Source organism: Pithys albifrons, chromosome 2 (genome assembly GCF_047495875.1).
Source record: "Pithys albifrons albifrons isolate INPA30051 chromosome 2, PitAlb_v1, whole genome shotgun sequence".
In the NCBI taxonomy this organism is placed as follows: domain Eukaryota; kingdom Metazoa; phylum Chordata; class Aves; order Passeriformes; family Thamnophilidae; genus Pithys; species Pithys albifrons.
In genome coordinates, this window is record NC_092459.1 from 60,741,034 (window position 1) to 60,759,988 (window position 18,955).

General features: G+C 42.7%; 1 protein-coding gene across 10 annotated transcripts in view; it reads right to left on the bottom strand.

The window, feature by feature from the left end:
- Window positions 1-18,955, bottom strand: part of HIVEP2 (HIVEP zinc finger 2) — a 140,951-nt gene that overhangs the window by 83,293 nt on the left and 38,703 nt on the right. For 2 of the 10 annotated variants that reach the window (XM_071549213.1, XM_071549212.1), the window contains exon 1: window positions 1,295-1,435. The exons of the other annotated variants lie outside the window; for them this stretch is intronic. The gene's annotated coding sequence lies outside the window, so the exon portion shown is untranslated. Of the gene's footprint in view, window positions 1-1,294; window positions 1,436-18,955 lie in introns of those variants that run through there. 10 annotated transcript variants of the gene reach the window in all.

Here is an 18,955-nt window from a genome sequence, read left to right on the forward strand (position 1 = left end):
AGAGCGAGGCCATCCACACTGTGACAGCACACACCTGTAAGCACTGTGTCAACAAAGGCACAGACATGGGTTAACTGGCTCCTGCAGGCAGCCTGGTTTCATTCATTAACTCCAGCCTCTGGGCGAGTACATGCGGAGGAGGAGACATACATACAGCCGAGTTAAAAAGAAGCTCCTGTTTTCCCTCTGACGCTTTTCAAGTCTCAAAATCTTGCACAAAGTCCAACACGCTGTCACCTCAATGAAAAACAATGGTAGGCACTCAAATAAGTAAGACCCACATGAGAGCTCGCAAGCCCAGCCTGTCCGGAAGGCCACCTGCCAACAGGAAGGAGTGGTGAGGAGGAATTTGGATCCAGCTGCTATCCTCCCTCAGCCAAACAATGCCGCACAATAAACAGCATTAAGGATTTTTTTTTTAATCATCAATCACACTGAGAGCATCCATGTCTGTCATTTTTTCTCCCTGGTTGCCAGGAGAAGGGCTTGAGATACTTCTGAGCATGAGTTCCCAGAGAGCTGATCTCCTGTTTCCTATCACAACTCCATCAAAGGAATTGAGACAGGAAAAACAAAAGGGGAAAGAAGAAGAAATGACAAAATGCCTTGCCATGAGGCTGACTCAAGCTGCTAAATTCATCACAGGTAACACAAAAAATCTTGCAGCTGTTTTGCAGCCCCATTTCGCCTGTCAGCTTTGACAGAAGGGCAGAGTGGACAGAAAAAGAGGGGATAAGTCAGTGTCTACTGTCCTTATTTTCTTAATATGAAGTACCAAACATCAGGAAATTAACTACGATGCATGCTCTGTGGGTCACTGTGGCAGGTGCAACTTAACCTTAAGACCACATAACCTACTGCACCGTCAGATTTAGCCCAGGCAGCACCTGGGTGAAGCAGTCCAATAAATCCACTCGCCGCTGACGGTCGGTATCAAAAAGGGTTAAAAAAGCAACCAGACTGCAGCTGAAAATTCCACAGCATATCCCTCCACAGAGCTGCAAACAGCGTGTCTCCCTGGGATAAAATGAACCGACAAACTGCCCTAAAGATCAGCTGGTTAAACACATTGAAACGCCACTGCCGCCGGCGGACACGGGTGGCTGGAGAGCTCGGGAGAGTGAGAGCATCACGGTGGCTCAGCGGTCCTCCGGCGCGGCCACTTCCCGGCGTCCGGGAAGCGCACCTTACGGCTACACGTCGGCGCCGGATTCACCGCCTTGCAGCAGAGGAACCCCCCTCTCTATCCTCCCCGACTCAGTCCCCCGGTGAACACCCAGCATCTGGGTACTACCTGCATTTATCAGCAGAGCCATCCCGTGTCTTCAGTCACTCAAGGAATTTAACAGCCTGGAAATTCCTGTTGTCCATTATTTGAGGTCACAGATAAAAGCTGAACAGCAGCCGTGACTCCCATCAATCATAAGTCACTCACTGATAGATCGTATGGTAGGAGACCTACTGATGTAAGCTAGTCACCAGAGAAAATACCCACTGATGACGCATATCCAGGCACAAAAATAGTTACAGGGCCCCCAAAGGGATTATTCAACAGCCTACATTTGGATATTCCTTCAAGAGACCCGCAGTCAATTTGCTGCTATTAGATGGCTGAGGAACATTGAAGTTTAAGTTTCCTCAGCAGACATAACCACAAATAGCTCGTTTAAATAAGCTACTGCAATTACAAGTTGTTTTGTAAATTTTAACACTGCATTATACCAATTAAATCTAAACAGAACCTCTGGCTAAAAAATGCTGTGAGCCCTTTGCTCTTATTATTTATCAATTCTTCTCGCATATTAGCCAGCAATAAAAAGAATCATTTAAAATTCATTCAAAAATGCTTCAACTAAGTCCCTTGTGCTACCCTAAAGCAATTTTTTTCTGAAAAGAACCCCTTATATATGTGGGGTATTTTGGTGATGCTTCAATGCTATCTGGATGAACTTTTGCCTTAATTTTTATGCTTCTTTGCTATTTGCCTCTGTACTATACACAAAGAAAAATACCTAAACAGTTAATCTTTCTTGCACAAATCAAGGGAAGTTACTTACCTTGCAAGGCAGGTTACTGACTATGCAAAAGCACATACCATGCACCTGCTTTGAGCAGGGGCTAGAAAAAGAATCCCCAGAAATCCCTTCTAGCTTAAATTACTTTCCAATTCTGTGCAACAGGATTTTTTTGGCTTTAAAAACATAATCCTCTAAATTAACCAATCAACTCGTAATCCTACAATACTCCTGCCCCCTTCAACAGTTTCAGTGTCCTTCTCATGCCTTCACAGCAATAAAACTTACTAGGCTATAGCTGAGCCTACTAACACCACTGATTGCAAAACACTGTGCATTTTTGGCAACATTAAAAACTTAGTTTCATTAAATATCTGATTTTAACATCCAAGCCCCCTTTTCAGAAACAATTTTGGGGCTTGGGTCTAAAAATGAATGACTTTTTATTCCATTTTTAAAATCTAAATATAGGGAAGTATTTTATGTTTCTGATGCCTACTTCATTGATATACTTCTGGAAAGCATTACCTAGCCAAACAGGCAAGGATTTATAGAGTGTACCCTGTAAAGCAGGAGAAAGAAATATCCCAAGCTATGAACTTCTACCTCACTTTCTTCATCTGTGATAACATTATTAAAAATAACACACAAAATTATTTTTAGCACAACTGTTTCGTAAAGCCCTCATGTTTCTCTCATGCACCCATATGCTGGCAGTCCACATGGCCTCATTTAAGGGCCCTAAGAAGAAATATTGGTGCCCTCTAGCTGATTATCCTCACCAATTTCCTGCAGACATCTAGCACCAGTCTCTTTTCTCTCTTGACATTCCCAGGTCTTTCACTGGTGCCCACACAATGCAATGCTCAGGAATAAAACAATCTGCTTTCTACAGAAGATGCAGGAGTCGAAACATTGAAATCCCTTACCACTCTCCACTCTAGGAACTTTTACAATGGTATGACTATTATGAAAAATAGAGGAGGTGTAACTGCGTATGATACCACCTTACCAAGCACCAGTGAAGCACCTAAATATACTTCATAGCAAGTCTGAAAATTCCATGGGAAAACACAACCAGCAATTTCACATGAAATGTGGGAAGCCCCTCACTTGTTCAGAAGTATTGTAATTCCCCCTTCATCAAGAACATTTAAAAAAGCTTATAAACCATCTATTATGCTTTACCACACATCCTGAAGTTGTAACATTAGTCAGTGATGGATCCATTGTGCAACCCAGAGCCCAGTGCCTCCCTTCTGCCATCACACAAGCCTGAGAGAGTGGGGAGAGCCTGCTGTACCAGGTACCACTGAGGCACAGGGCCACATCACCTCACCGCTGCATGGCTATCACAGGGACACACACCTGGAGCATTGCTACACTTAAAAGCCATGACAGCTACGAGGTTGGGATGCCAACATGTACTTCGGACACCATCACAAGTGTGACAGGTGAGGTCAATGAAACAGTGCCCAAACTCCAAACAGGAGATCTCTGGGCTGGAGGAAAATCCCTGCTGAGGAGGAGCTGGCCCAGGAAATGCTGTGCCTGTGGTGGCAGACAGCTGCCAGAACAGCTCTTTGGCACATTTACCAGTGAGTGCATCTGCTCTAAGCTACGCTAGTGGCTACTGGCTGCTCAGAGGATGCAGGGGAAGGGAAGCCTGTGTGGAAAGCAGGGATAAAACTCTGTTCTTCCTCCTTGTCCAGGAGGCTGAGACAGAGAGTGGTTGAAGGTGGCTGGCTGTGCATTTAAAGCCATAAACATATGGACATCTCTAGATGGCCCAATCAACCATTAATTAAATTAAACATAGAATGGAGATCAGGATCTGAAGCTCAATATAAATACTGTGAGAGAGACTAACTTCTAGGGTTGCATTCATAATCCTCAAAAGGTCTGTTTAAACCTTGATGGGGAAAAAGCACATACTCTCTTATTTCTGTGTTTGAACAACAATTGTAAAGCAGACACTGCTCAAATGTTTGGGAAGCATCAGGCTGATCCTGCAACACCCAGCTGTGTTTGAAGTTAACTTCCCATGTGCCATCTGCCTGTTGAAAGACAGAATGGTTTAATGACAGTGGCCAGGCATTTTGTAAGGGTCCTAGGGCTCCGTTTCTCTAATACTTTACTACAGCATTACAGCTAATGCTCCTTTCATACAGCCCTCCAGGAAATGGCTATCACAGACTTGGTCAATACTCATTAAGGGGTTGCAATCCAAATCTCCACATCAATTAAAGATGAAGGGCTTATTTGAACAAGGAATAGTCAAAATCCTTTGTTCACATGAAACAGGCATTTTACTCCATTTGTAAAGTGAAATTTTTGGCACAGTTCATTTTTCTGCTCGCATTTTTTTTTTTTTTACAACCAGCTGTCAGTTCTCATACAGGAGACCTAGAACAAAGCTGATTTGTGCAATTTTTTTTCTGGAAGTCAACAACTTTTCTAAAGTCTGGTTTCTTAGAACATCAAGGAACCCCAAATCCTTGCACAGAATATGTACAGATGTGGGAATGTGACAGGTGGACAGTGGTCTGTGGGGTAAAAGGAGATACAGTGGAAAAATGAGGATCTGCTAGGAGCAGCTTTTGCTGTTTCCAGTAGTAAAAATGTGTCAATTTTCAATACAGAAAAAAATAATGAAAACAGATAAAGCACAGAACAGGAATCATGATGGTAACTAAATATACCCATCTAAATAAATATTAAAGAATACAGAGATGTCCTGTTACAACAAAGCTTCGTGGTAGTTTTAAAAATGCTGTATTTGAGGTAGGAAGCTGATGAATTATCTCTTACTAGCCCAGGAACATTCAGTTTGGGATACACATTAATGTGGTGCAGGAATATTATGAAAAGTAAAGAGACTATGAGCTTTCCCAACAGACAGTAAGAGAAAATCTCAAATTACCAAATTATTAGTTAAAATTCCTACAATTTTTTTTAAAAAAGGGCAGTATTAGAAAATACTGGCTCACTAAGGATGGAACAGTATGGAGAATTTAGTCACTGTATCATGCAACATTAGATAAACCAGAACACTGATATCAGAAACATCTTAAATACAGTTATGCTAGTCTCACTCTGTGAGCACATCAATCTCTTAGGACTTTTTTCCCACTGCTAGCATTGACAAAACAGGTAATACTGATTATAAGTGAGAAACAAAATTAAAATATTATAGAAGTACAGGCTTCTGGGACTACATAATGATTTTTCTCTATTTGGAAGTAGGATTCTGATACCTCCTCTTGTATTCAAACACCCCTGAAGAAATCTAAGATGGATAACAGTGAATGGTGGTGGTGGGACTTGTGCTTATTTTAGATAGTTAACATGAAAATCAGTATTTTTATTTTTTGGAAATAAGTACACTTGAAGTTAAATTTCAAATTATCACTACCTATTATATAGTCTAAACTGGACACATTTGGTAGCATAGTTAACAGTAAATTACAGGGTTTATGTCAAAATTTTAAAGCAAATCAAACCATAAAACTAAATAAAGCTGTTGCCTGAGCACCTAGAACAAGGTTTTCTTGAAGTAAGAAACTAGTGTTTGACAGCAATAGCCTCTTTGGTGTACTATCCTATTCCAAGATATTAACTAAAAATACTTTTAGGATCGTTTGTTACCAAAATTCCTGCTAAGTATTTCTAGAATATCGTGATGAAAAATAATTAGTCTCAGTGGTCTGTTCATATCATATGTATGCCACTTGACTTGAAGGGACCAAATAAAGTTGGCAATAAAAACATGACATTTTATTCTATGTATTATCCTACAGCACCCACGTTGGTGGATAAGGAAAGAGAAACTGATGTCATCTATCGGTCTCTGACACAGTCTCACACAACATCTCTGTCTCTGCATAGGAGAAACAGAGATTTGATGGATGGACCATTCAATGGATAAGGAATTGGCTGGATGGCCATATCCAGAGAGTCACAGTCAATGTCTCAATGTCCAAATGGATCTATATCAAGCGGTGTTCCTCAGGGATCCTTACTGGGATTGACTCCATTCAATATCTTCATTAATGACATAGTAGAATTGAGTGCAACCTCAGCAAGTTTGCAGGACAAGGAATGGGGTTGTGTTCAGACAGGTCATCTCTGCCACATCTTCCTCATCGGGGGGATAACTCCTCACACTCCTTATCCTGTTCCAGGGCAGGGTTCATCCCACAGGAGACAGCACAGGCTTCCCATGGGGTCACAGCCTCTTTCAGGCATCCATATGCTTCATCATGGGGTCCTGCACGGGCTGCAGGTGGATATCTGATGCACTGTGGACCTGCATGGGCTTACCATGTGTTGCCGCAGTCTGCACCATGGGCTGCAGGGGAATCTGTACCAGTGCCTGGAGCAGCCTACTGCCCCTCCTTCATCGACCTTGGTGTCTGTGGAGTCACTGCTCTCAAGTATTCTCACTTCTCCCTTTGTCTGCAAATACTATTGTGCAGCAACTTTTTTTCCTTCTTAAATCCATTATCCCATAGGTGCTATCACTGTTGCTGATGGACTCAGCCTCAGCCAGTGGTGGGTCCATATTGTTTCCATCTGGCATGGACATGGGGGAAGCTTCTATAAGCTTCTCACAGAAGCCATGTCGGTAGCCCCCCACTACCAAAACCTTGCTACACAAACCCAATACATATTGGTAGACGAAAAATTGGGTATGACCCATTATTAGATATGACTGGGCTGCATTAAAAGGAGTGTAGTCAGCAGGTCAAGGGAGGTGATATTGCCCCTCTACTGGACTCCTGTGAGACCCCACGTGGATACCATACCCAGGTCTGATGACAGCCACAAGTCAAACAAAGACCTGTTGGAGTGGGTCCAGAGGAGGGCCACAAAAATTATCAGAGGGCTGAAGTCTATCTGCTATGAAGACAGGCTGAGAGCTTTAGGGTTGTTCAGATTCGAGAAGAAAGAGAAGGCTCTGGGGAGGCCTTATAGCAGCCTTCCAAGTACCTAAAGGAAGCTGGAGAGGGGCTTTTTACCAGGGCCTGTAGTGACATGAAAAGGGGCAACAGTTTTGAACTGAAAGAGGGTAACCTTAGACTGGATATAAAAAAGAAATTCTTTACTGTGAGGGTGGTGAGACATTGGAACAGGTTGCCCAGAAAAGCTGTGGATGCCCCTCCCTGGAAGTGTTCTAGGCAAGGTTGGATGGGGCTCTGAACAACCTAGTTTAGTGGAAGGGGGGGTTGGAACTAGATCTTTAGAAGTCCCTTGCAACCCAAATAATTCTTTGACTCTGTAATTCCAGTGAACAGAACTAGGTGTATCTCAGAGATACTGTAAAGCAAAAATAAAAATAGTGACTGCAAACAGACTATTCTGAAATGACATTCAGTTCAGTTTGATACTTGATTGCAAATCTGCAAAAGCAATCTTCCATCACTCACAGGTACAACCAATAAAAAACACATTCGGAATGTACACCCATTTCTAATTCCATCTGGAAAGAGAAACACAGAGAGAGTGACTTGGGGTCACCAAGAACTGTGGAGTGGAAAAGGGCAGCATAGGAAACTCCACTGTCTTCACTTTTAGTTTCTCCATTCCTGTCATCATGTAACATTGTATTTAAGTGTTAACGACCTCACTGTGCAAGACTTGATCTGCATGTTGAGGATGAAGTTTCATGCTTCAACAAGGTCAGTCCAGTGGCAAGCTGCCACCCAAGAGGGGAAGATGCCACTTTGCTTCTTCCTCTAAACGCCAGCTGTGTGCTCCTGCCAGCTCTAGAGTCTACCTGTGCCCATGGGGGGCCAATCCAAGGTGCTCACCCCTCAGAAATCCCTGGCTGCCCAACACCTCTCTGCCTGCCCAGCTGCCCAAACCAGCCCACCACGGGCTCAGGAAAGTGGCTGCAGAGGACACGTAGTAGGAGTAGACCCTCTGGGACATGAAACTACATCCAGGACAGCAGGAAACCTTTCCTCAAACCCCGATCACCTGCTGACTCGCTTCAAGCTTTGGCAGCACTAGAGAATTCAGGTCAAGTAAAAGAAAAGCCGACCTCTCAAAAGTGAGACATTGATGCTGACAGCTTCAGCAAGGACCACGAGAGAGCCAGTAGGGCCTTGGATGAAGTGAAGGGGGAAAAGAGGGGAAGGTCCAAACCACCCTATCCAAAGGAGAGAGCCTCAGCTTGGCTGCAGGCAGCCTGCTGGCTGGCCTGCACCATCAGTGCTTGCCAAAAAGGGAGAGCACCCTGGAAGGCGTATTTAGCTCTATGTTCATTTGCTTACTAGGCCTGTCAAAAACCAGATATGTCAGATGTTTCAGAAATGCCCATTTGTGATATTTTCCAAAACTTTTATCCATTTTATTCCCTTCATGCCAAAATAAGCAACCTAAATCCATGAGTAGTTTCCTCGAAAAGAGGTGGCTTCTTTTCCTTTTGCAAGGTTTTTTCATATTGCAAGCAAAGAAAGCAAGGATCAAACGCAAAAAGTATTCTCAAAAATCAAATTTATTGAAAAAAGTTCAATTACCAAATCACATTGCTTCATCTTTATTTTTTTAAACAACATAGACAAAAATATGAAATCTTGTAGACAGTCTTCAGGGATTTCTCTCCTCAAATGACAATTTCTCTTGTTAGTTATACTCAAATTCCTCTCTTCCTGGACTCACTCTAACCACCAGCTTTATCTCTTATCTCTGGAATATGTTAAAACTAAGAAAAAAGCACTATCTTGCCAACTTGGCATAAGAAGAGGGGGATTTCTCTCTCTGGTCTTATGGGAATGCCTACTGAAATAAAAGCTTTTGGGTTGCTCAGGCTTATGCACTCATAAACTTGACTCTTCTCTTACTGACATTTCCTTTTCCTATGAAAAGTTCAAAAATTCAGCTAGCAACAGTCTGATGTCTTAGCTTGCCTGCATAAGCCTCCATGTTACTAAATCAAGAAATTAGATACCTACAATGCATGGTAGTACATTCACTGGATTCATTATTATGCACTGTTCCTAATAAACAAAAATGCCTACATTTATTTATAATTTTAATTATTTAAAATATATATTTAAGCAGCCTATCTGTAAGAAGTTAGATGCCATGTCTATTGGACTTCCTGCTGCTGTGCTGCCAGTCTCTCAGAACAACTGTAGCCATTCTTAATTAAATAAATAATTTACCCTGGAAGACTTTATTGAACACCAAGCCTGCGTGAAAATAAATCACTCCCGGTGGCATGCCAGTACTCCTTCCTAGAATCTTCAGAAAATGGCTATTTTCCCAATAGTGAATACTTTGCATAACCATTCTGCAGTTTTAGTGATCTCTGATATAGCATGGTAGCAAAACTCCGTTCATTTCTGTGCATTTTAAGACAGTCCTTCATGTTCTCTTGATTTAATTCTCCCCATATTTGGGTGGCTTTTTGCATCAGTTGTGTAGCTTCTTGTATAGAATCATCTTTTTAAAAATTTATTTATTTAGGGCTAAAGTCTTCCTCAATACCACCTCTTGTTATGTTGCTGACCCAAACGCATCCTTTAAAGTTGGCATGTTATTGCTTTGAGTCTACAACCATTCCCTACTTTGATTTCCCCCATACTCCTATCAAACTCAAGTTATTTCCTCCTGTACCAACCTCCTCTTGTCAGTACACATAAGCCTTGCTTTTAATGTTTAACATTTAATGCACTACACTGCTATTTAAGCATTTTCAAAACTGCAGAAAAAATGAGGAAAATTCCCACTTCGTGTTGTGATGTTAAACTATTTTAAAACCTATTGCAAGATTCCACAATAAATATTATGGTGTGACTTCAATACCTGACAGCAGTGTAAACATCAGCAGATTTTCACAGGCATCTCAATTGTCTGAATACTGTCTCAGTTAGCAAGAGGGCAGCCTGCCTTACTGTATGGTCAATGTCTATGCGCTAGTGATTTTAGAAAACCTAGACAGGAAAAAGAAAGTCCTTGGGTACTCCTTCAAAGAAAATTTCTCCATATATTTTTGCATTAAAAATGAAAGATGTGAAGTGTTTGTCCCTGGTCAGAAGAGCTCAGGCAGTTTGGGGGTCCGTGCTCAGCACTGCCTGCCCCATTCACCACAACCAAAAGGTGAGCTTCTGGTCTCCCTGCCAGGTCAGGTTTCAGTTGCTATTCCCCAGTGTTTCAATGAATTTGTTTTATCTCATTAAGTTTGGCAGTCAGCATGTAACACTTCTAACACAAAAAACACGCCAATATTTCAAGAAAAAGCCAACCACCTTGAGGGGGTTGCTCCACTGAGGAAACAACAAAGGAAACACATTCTTCTCTGCATACAATTTACACTAAGGCACATAACTTCCCAAGTGCTACCAGTGTTTCACAGCTCCCAAAACTCTGCTTGACCACCTACCCACTTTTTGGCCAACTGGCTGACCCAGAAAAGCAAAACAGAAATGGCAACTGCTGCAGCGAGGAAGAGACAAGAACAGCTTGCAAACTGGCACACCATCTCGTGGGAAGGAGTCACTCACTGGGCACAAAGAGGGTCAGCCATGGCTTGCCCTGGAATGAGCAATGCAATAAGGATCAGACCACAGAGGTCAGGAGAAGAAAAGACAGAGAAGAAAGAGCACACTAAGGGAAAAACTTTTCTTCTTCTACTGCAGTTAACTCCCCTAAATTTCATCCCTCCTCCTGGTTCCCCAGTTTCCAAAAATAACCTATACAAAGACAAGAACTGCAGAGTCAGGGAGCCTTAAAAGAGCTGCAGTTGGAAAATACAAAAAGATGGCAAGGGAAATAAAAAAAAAAAAGAAAAAAAAAAGATGACATGTTCTTTTTGGAAAAGAACAGTGACATCTTTTAGTGTGGAAGCCTATCAGCGGGGATGTAGGTCAATAGCCGGAACCAGCATCTGTGGGGCGTCAGGTCCTGGAGCAGCCAGAGGGGCCAGTAGGCTGGCGAAGGCTTGGGCTGGTCTATGTCCCTTCTGCCCTCACATGTTGCAGCTTCAGCAAATGGTTCCTCTTTAGGCAACCACACATTTTGTGTATCTGACATCAGAGGATGCCTGACATTTTCCCTTAAAAGTAAAGGCACCTTAATGTGGAAAACATCTCTTAGTGACTAAGAGAGTCAACAGCAAATATTTGCACCCAAAGAATTCAGTTCCTCCCACATCAAAGCAACATCTTGGGAAACTGATTATAAACAAATTAACAACCAACCAGTGTGCCTATCCAAAATAATTGTTTTGCTGCTGGAAAAGAATTAAAGACTCACAGGTACTGAAAGAAACACTGAGAGTTAAATTTGATTCCTAATTGCAGGACTGGTGAGACCAGGACCAAGGTAAAAGAAGGGAAAAAACATCCCCCTGTCATGCAGAAATCGCTGTCCTGTTGACGTGGCATTGTGGGAAGGGTGATTTTTCTCTAACATCTGAGAAGTAAATTCAGATACAGGTTGAGACATTTTGGGTTACACACACATCAGCTGTCATAATTTCCACACCAAGCTGGCTTTAATTTCAGGTATATTATAGCACCCCAAAGTCATGTGCAATTTTTTGCTTCTGCTTTTCAGCACTGATCATAATAAGCAAGTATCAGCACATCTCAGCATCACTACAGTGAGATACAGGAACGTCCGTACTCCACCAAAAGCAGCAAGACAGTGCTCACTGTCAAAAGGTCTGTTTTCACCAACATTTCCTTCTTGTGCCTCTTTACCACTTGCTTTCTCTATAGTAGGAAAAATTATTAGGGTCTCCAGATAAGTTCATGTCCCCATGCCTTCACCATGAAATACTACCACATACCATAAAGTATCTCAGACACAAGTGACCAGAGAAGCATTCCACTTCTTGTACAACAAACCCACTGTTTGATTGCACATTTCTCCACAACTGTAGATATTCATTATCTTGTCACTGCACTTCATTAATGACATTCTAAAAAGTCTGGAGAAAATTGGCAGCTGGCTCTGAGGATGAAATCCAGATTGATGCTCCAAGCTCAGCCTTGGGTGTTGCATGGCCACTGTGGTGGTGAGCCACAGTGCCAGCCTCAGCCTGGACGGGTGGCCTGAAGCCACCTGCCTGCTGGCAGCAACATACACGAGGTGGGTGAAAAGTCCTAGGGGGAAAAGGGCCACAGACAACACATACTAGTACTCCTGCCCACAAAACAACCTGTTTCAGAAGAAGAATGTTTCTCACCTTGGTGGTTCTGGAGAAAAGTTTAAAAACATAATGCACATACAGCCCAAGTGTTTAGAAAAGAAGAAGCAGAAATGGCAGAAATTATTTGGAGGTATGGAGCTTTGCACAGGCTTTAAATCTTGTAATTCCAGATCTTTTTCTTCTCTTTCATGCTTAAGTAACCATTTTCAAATGGCATAACTAGCAATGCCCATGATTTGTCCCACAGCAATCTTCTTCAGCCTCCTATCATGATGAAAGTCACCACCATCTAAGAAAACATCCCTGGCAAGTGATGGCACTATGTGGGCCAAGCCGTGCCTCCTTCAGAGAAGCAGTAAAGCCACTGAGGGAGCAGCATTTTTAGGAGTGAAGTTTAGGAGAGTGGGAAGAAGACAGTTTCACACAACCTTAGCTGCTTTTCCCTGTGGAGCAGAGATTGAGAAGGAAAAACACCACAAGCCTCTCATCTTCTCTGGCTTGGCACAAAAGAGGGGTGTATTTTTCAGCAGAATCCTGTGAGTCTGACACCAAACTTAGCTCAAGCGACATGAAATGTTAATGTTTAGGAACAAGGTAGGTGGAGAGGAGGAGGAAAGAAGACATTCATTATTTGATGTAGAATTCATTCAAAAGCTTCTTTTCACAGCAAGAACTAAAATTTCCATTCAGTTCTTTATTTCTGGTAGCCTAGATAGCTTGAACAACTGGAAGAGGAATCTAGAAGGAGCTCTTATCCCTGCCTGCATGGCAACAGCCCTTCCCCAGATACCTTCAGAGAGAAGTGGTCACATTTTTACGACTGTCAGCCTTCAAACACAGAATGGGCAATGGTCCTTGGGGATATTCATACTGGCTCTAGGCTTCCAGCCATGGTGTACAAAAGAGATCTGCCTCCAATCACCCATTCTGGTGCCTGCAGCAGCCTTTCAGCATGGCCCCACTGCTCCCCACCAGCCCCCATACTTCATCATGAAGGTCACAAGCTCTTGATGCTACAAACATAAGAGTTACTATTTAAAATTGGCTGGACAAGGGTATGAAATTCAACTATGTATTTTATGTATTTTTTTCTTCTTCATGTCAATCTGAATTCTCTCTCTGAAATCTTCTCCTACTTTATGTATTTTAATTTTCTTGTTCTTTTTTTTTTGTTTGTTTTGTTTACTTTACATCTGAAAACCTTTCCCTCATAGGCACCAGAGCAACATCTCTTTCCTGTGTTGTGCTCTTCCTAGTCCCCTGTTTTTTCTCTGAATGCCCTTCTGTCTTCGCTCTGTTTCCTCACTCTCCCCATCCTTGATTTCTCTCCTCCTTTTTTCCTTTCTTTGATGTTCCTCTTGGTGCTTTCTCTTCATGTTTCCTGCCAAGCTGAATGAGGTGTTCCCCTGGGAAGGTGCTTACAAATAGCAGCTGGCCTGTTCGGATGGTTATATCAGGTTGGAACACCTACACAGGAATCTTTCATCTCCCTTACTACATTGTTGGCTGGAGTGGTTCCTGCTCTTCATTGAGGGCTGTATCCACAGTTCCTTTGTCAAAAGGCGGGAAAATGAACGTGCCACGTAATTTGGGAATGATATGCTAGTATTTAATAAGTTACATCTGCTTCATTGTTTTGGGGGGCTGTGCAGAAATCCGAAGCCACAAGAACAACAAAATTGAGAGAGTGTCAAATGCAGCATTAACAAGAGGCCTAAGCTTACCAGTGCTGCTCTCCCTAAGAAAGAGACAGTTTAAGAAACACTTTCTTACTTTGCAGCTCTGCTGTCTTGAGGGTGAAATCCTCCCCTTTGTGGAATGCCAAGGCAGGGTCATTTCATGATTTCCATGCTATTTATACCCTTAGAAAAGATCACCTACATTGCACTGGTCTCCTTAACAGGAATCTCTAGAATCTCAAAGGGCTCCCACTGCAATGGAACCAAGCCTTGATTTTAAGAAAAAATATATTCCTGCTGCTACTAAAAACAAACAAACAAAACCCACCCAAATCAACCAACCAACCCCAAAACAGACAAAAAAAGCCCCCCCAAAAAACAAAAAAAATACCCAACAAAAAAAGGAAGGAAGAAAAGAACATAGATTAAGAGAGACATGAATTTTATTCCTCCTGCAGCTGGAAGCTGGTTAACCTCTCTCCTGTTGCACAGCAACTTCCAACTATAGCACTATATTCTTCCCCTAGTTAAACACAGAAACCTTGCTGAAATCTATAGGCTAGATCCGCTGATATACTCTGGCTGCTTTGACTGTTTCAGCATTGCAAAGTAGCTGTAAATCCAGCTCAACTTTCCACTTCTGTCAGCTTTACCATGCCAGACTAGTGCTGCTGTTAGCTTCAGAAATACCAACATCTGGAGGTTCCCCTGCTGCCCAGTCTGACTTTAAACCTTGCATTCAGCCATCAGCACAGCTGGCAGGATCAGCCTGAGGTAGTTAGCTCTTCACCCTGAGCAAAATACATTTGTCACAATTCCCCATTCTAGGTTTGGGCAGTCAGCTGAGCAGATAAAACAAAATTCACGTAAGGACCAGCTCTCAGTTACTCCTTGGCCGATTTCCCAGTTGTTCTGGAAGGTGACTCCTGACCCTGTCTGGGAGCAGGTGCCTTTCTAGTGCAGGTCTGTGAATCCAAGTTGGCTGGCAAAACAAAACACACTGTCTGTTTCCTTGTACTTTCAAATTTCTTTGGATGTCAGGAAACAGAGCTAAGTCTTGTTTCCTGCTCCTCAGCCAGGCGAGGTGGGGGAAACTGGAGGTAGATTTAGAGAAAGACAGAAAGAGGGCAGATCAAAAAGATCAAGGAAAATAATAATAATAATAATAACATACCAAAGAAGTAAAAACAAACCAAACAACCACTGCTTTACTTTGCTCTGTAAGGCAGTACATCTTGGAAACATTATGCCCTCCCCCCATCCCAAGTCTTTCTCTCCAGGGACATACAACCGTCTCAGGAATTAATAGCATTTTCTTGCAACATTCAAGTCCTGCTGCACTTACAGTCTTATAAAAAAACCTCAACAAAACAGCCTCTTCATTTGCTTTTTGCCTGAGAAAAATGTATGCAAAAAAGAATCAGAGAGCATTGGGGGAGAAGGAGGGGGGCAGGTGTATTCATGTTAGATTTTCTAAGAACAATGGTTTTGATTTATATATAAATAAATAAACAGGAAATATTTTGGCATGTTTTATTTTCCCCCAGCTCACTCCCAACCCCTCAGTCTGAATGCATTAATACATACACCTTCAGCGCAGTCAGGCTCTTCATGTTGCCATGGAACTAAAACCTTTGCAGTTTGGATGGTGATACACGCCAGGAAGCATACTGTTCTTACACTTCCTATAACAGAAGCAAAATCACTGCATAGCATTAACTCCTTTAGTATTTAAGGCATTCAGTGTCTTTCTTGCCTGCTCATCTTCACACACAGTTTGCTTTTTCTATCGTGCCACATTCGAAGGAAACACATTTGACATAGCTATTCTCATTTTCATGAAGTCAATAGCTCACATGCTGAGCACATTATGGAAGGTCCACAAGACTATGGTCTTCCCCCTTTTAATAAGAGGCTGTTTGCAGGCATGTAGCAGCTGAGACAAGGGCTGCAGAATGCATATGGATATAAAATATATGGGGATTCAGAAAAGTATTATATTTCAAGGCAGCATTTAAGCAGGATTTTTGAAACCAAGTTAATATATATATTGCTAACACTTTTGACACTACTTCTGAATATTACTTTTTACTCGTTTGTCTGGACAATCAAATTACAGCATAAAGCTCCTGCAGCAGGCACCAAATCTTTCAACACTTTTGTTTCACAGCTGGGCTGGGCTATCAGTGGTGGGCAGAGTTTTGGGCACTTCAGTTAGGAAAAAAAGTCAACACAATTGTGTGTCATCCTAAAGATACACCCGGCAATGATTATCTTCAGCAAATCAGAGACTTTTGACAAGGATTCTGAAAATGCCTGTACACAAATTGCAAATACATAGATTTTTATGTTCGAAGCAAAAACAGGGTACACAAACATCCAAGTTCATTATAAAAAGATTACCATAGTAAATAAATAAGTAAATTAACAAATAGCCATCCGTGTATGTAAACATGGGATCTGTACCTGCAGAAACAGCTGGAAGCCAGTCTGTGGTCTGAAGCCAACTTTTGTCCCAAGTTAAATATTTGCATAGTATTAAACTTAAAATTAAAGTGTTTGCTGAAGAAACTTGCTGACTTGTGTGTATGAAAAAACAAGAGGGAATTTACTGTCCCCACACACTGGGGCAGATTCTTGGGATGCCTTCTCCTTCCAGTGAATTCCTGGACAGCAGAGAGACAGACAGACTACCAACTGGGGAATTCCCCTCTTGGTTTCCGGAGGATTTTGTGCGTGGGCTGGACAGAGAGGCAAAAACCCAGGTAGTGATTTTATGAAGGCAGCATTTGTTGCTTTGGTGCCTGCCCCTTGACCACTTGGTAACACTCCTTCCTTTTAGCATTGTCCACAGCACAGAAAAGATCCATTCACCGAGCAGCTCCATCCATGCACATCCGACTGGTCCCTGTGCCGCTCCTGGTCCCCAGTTCCTGGTGCCTGTGCCAGCATGCTGGCCACTGGCAAGCTCTGACCACTCACTGCCCTGGGGATCCCGGCTGGGGGCTGCTCATAGAGGGGCTTTCTGAGACAGTATTGGCCCGTGGCACCCTCATACTTGGTTAGCAGCATAAGACACAAAAGCATTGCTGTCTTTCGGTCTGTCTGTGTGGATCAGACCAAAGTGGATGGTCCTGTTTTTTCAGGTGTCAATGGGTGCACATGAGACCCTGTGAGTGCCTGTGCTTTCAGATTCCCTCTCCTGCCCTCTGCCAAGGGAAGAGCTGTGCTGGCAGCAGAAGTTCCCTCTCTCCCTTTCATCATCAGCAAGCATCTGACAGTCGCATGTCCCCAGTGCTGCATCCAGTACCTCAGGTTTACATAAGACTTTCACCATCAGTTTTCTAGTCACAGGAAAATGTATATTGTGCTGTGATGAAAGGCCAGTGCAATGTCAAGGACATTAAAAGGACTCCAGGGACTGATTAGAGTCAAAAAGGAAAGGATTTACGATAGTTAATAAAGTTAAATCTGCCAAAGTCATGCTTATTCTTTCCAACTGTAGGTAACCAGATCTTATAGGAAAAATTATTAAAGTGTTGCAAGTTATTACTGTCCCCTTTGAAAGAATAGCTTTGTTTTTCTGTGAAGCACCTGGCCAGGAGGGAGCTGGGCTCACCACAGCACCTACACTGATCCTGAGGAGGAGAGAAGAGGAAAAGGAGACATCCTGTGCCTTGGGTGCGCAGCAAGGACCTCAGTACCAACTCTATGTTACTTGAACAGTCCCCAGCAGGTCCCCAGCAGGTCCCTCCCACATTGTGCCACCAGCCTCTACTCAGCAGCTGGGATAAGGCTAGGACTTCCACACATCATGGAGCACCACACTGTGCCTTAGCAAGGGATGTGGGCAGAGAGGGAAGGAAAGCTTCCTCCTCTGTCAGCACTGCACGTCCAGATTGAAAAAGGACGAAACAAAGAAAGAAGCTCTTGCCTCTCATTCGCTGTTGGTGTCATGTATGCACCTTCTGCTGAAGAATGTAATACATCTGGACACCATAGCACCATTGCTCTAAAAATTGATTTAAATGCTTTATAATCTAACATGCCCAAAAGTCAACATAATTTTACAAGACACTGGAACAGGTTGCCCAGAGCAGCTGTGGATGCCCCATCCCTGTAAATGTTCAGGAACAGGTCGGATGGGACTCTGAGCAACCTGGTCTAGTGGAAAGTGTCCCTGCCCCCATGGCAGGGAGGTTGGAACTAGATGGTCTTTAAAGGTCCCTTCCAACCCAAGTAATTCTATGACTAAGACATTAATGATATTCCACATTGAAATAACAACACTGAGAGAAAGCAAACCAAAGTGGAGGGCCAAATTTTAAAAAACCTATTGGGAATTTGTATCCATATCTAAATTACATGCACTTTATTGAATCTCAAGTTTTCATTTTTCTACCACTTAATAATCAGAAATCAGTTATATATACCCTTTGCATTTTGTCATTCTTTCACTATATTACATCAAATTTAATTTCCTGTGGAAGTGTGTAATCTTTTCAGCTGTCTCTGTCTCAGAAGCTTTTCTGCAATAAGCAGAGCCTCGTCCTCTGGCAGGTTGATCTTTTATGAGCTGTGCTCCTGCAGATTAGTTTCCTGAAATGTTTGCAACACTATATAAGAACTGGTAAATGAGGAAAACAAAATAACACTCAAAAGGAAAAACTAACATGAAAACCTTCACTTCCTTATGACTTGTGTGTTCATTGGTCAAAGGAAATTTCGTTTTGATTTGGGTAGATGGCAAATCCTTGAAGGTTATTATCTTGTGTCAGAAACTTCACAAGGTGCAAGACACAACCTTGCCCTACAGCTTATTAAGAGCACAGCTGTGAGATGGCTGCTTGTTCTTTGTGCCTAGGGAACATGGAGATCTGCAAGCAGTCACCACTCTGACGGCTGCCTCTCCCTGCCACCTGCCCTCAGCTCTGTAAGAGGTTCCCTCCACCAGCAAAAAGCTGCATTCCACCAGAAAAGTGAAAATGTCAAGCAAGACGCATTCATGCTTTTCATGATGAGATACCTTTGATGGCAGGAAAGCAGACCAGCTGGTCTGTTGGGCCCTTTCCAGACCTCTGCCCCTGCAGGACTTG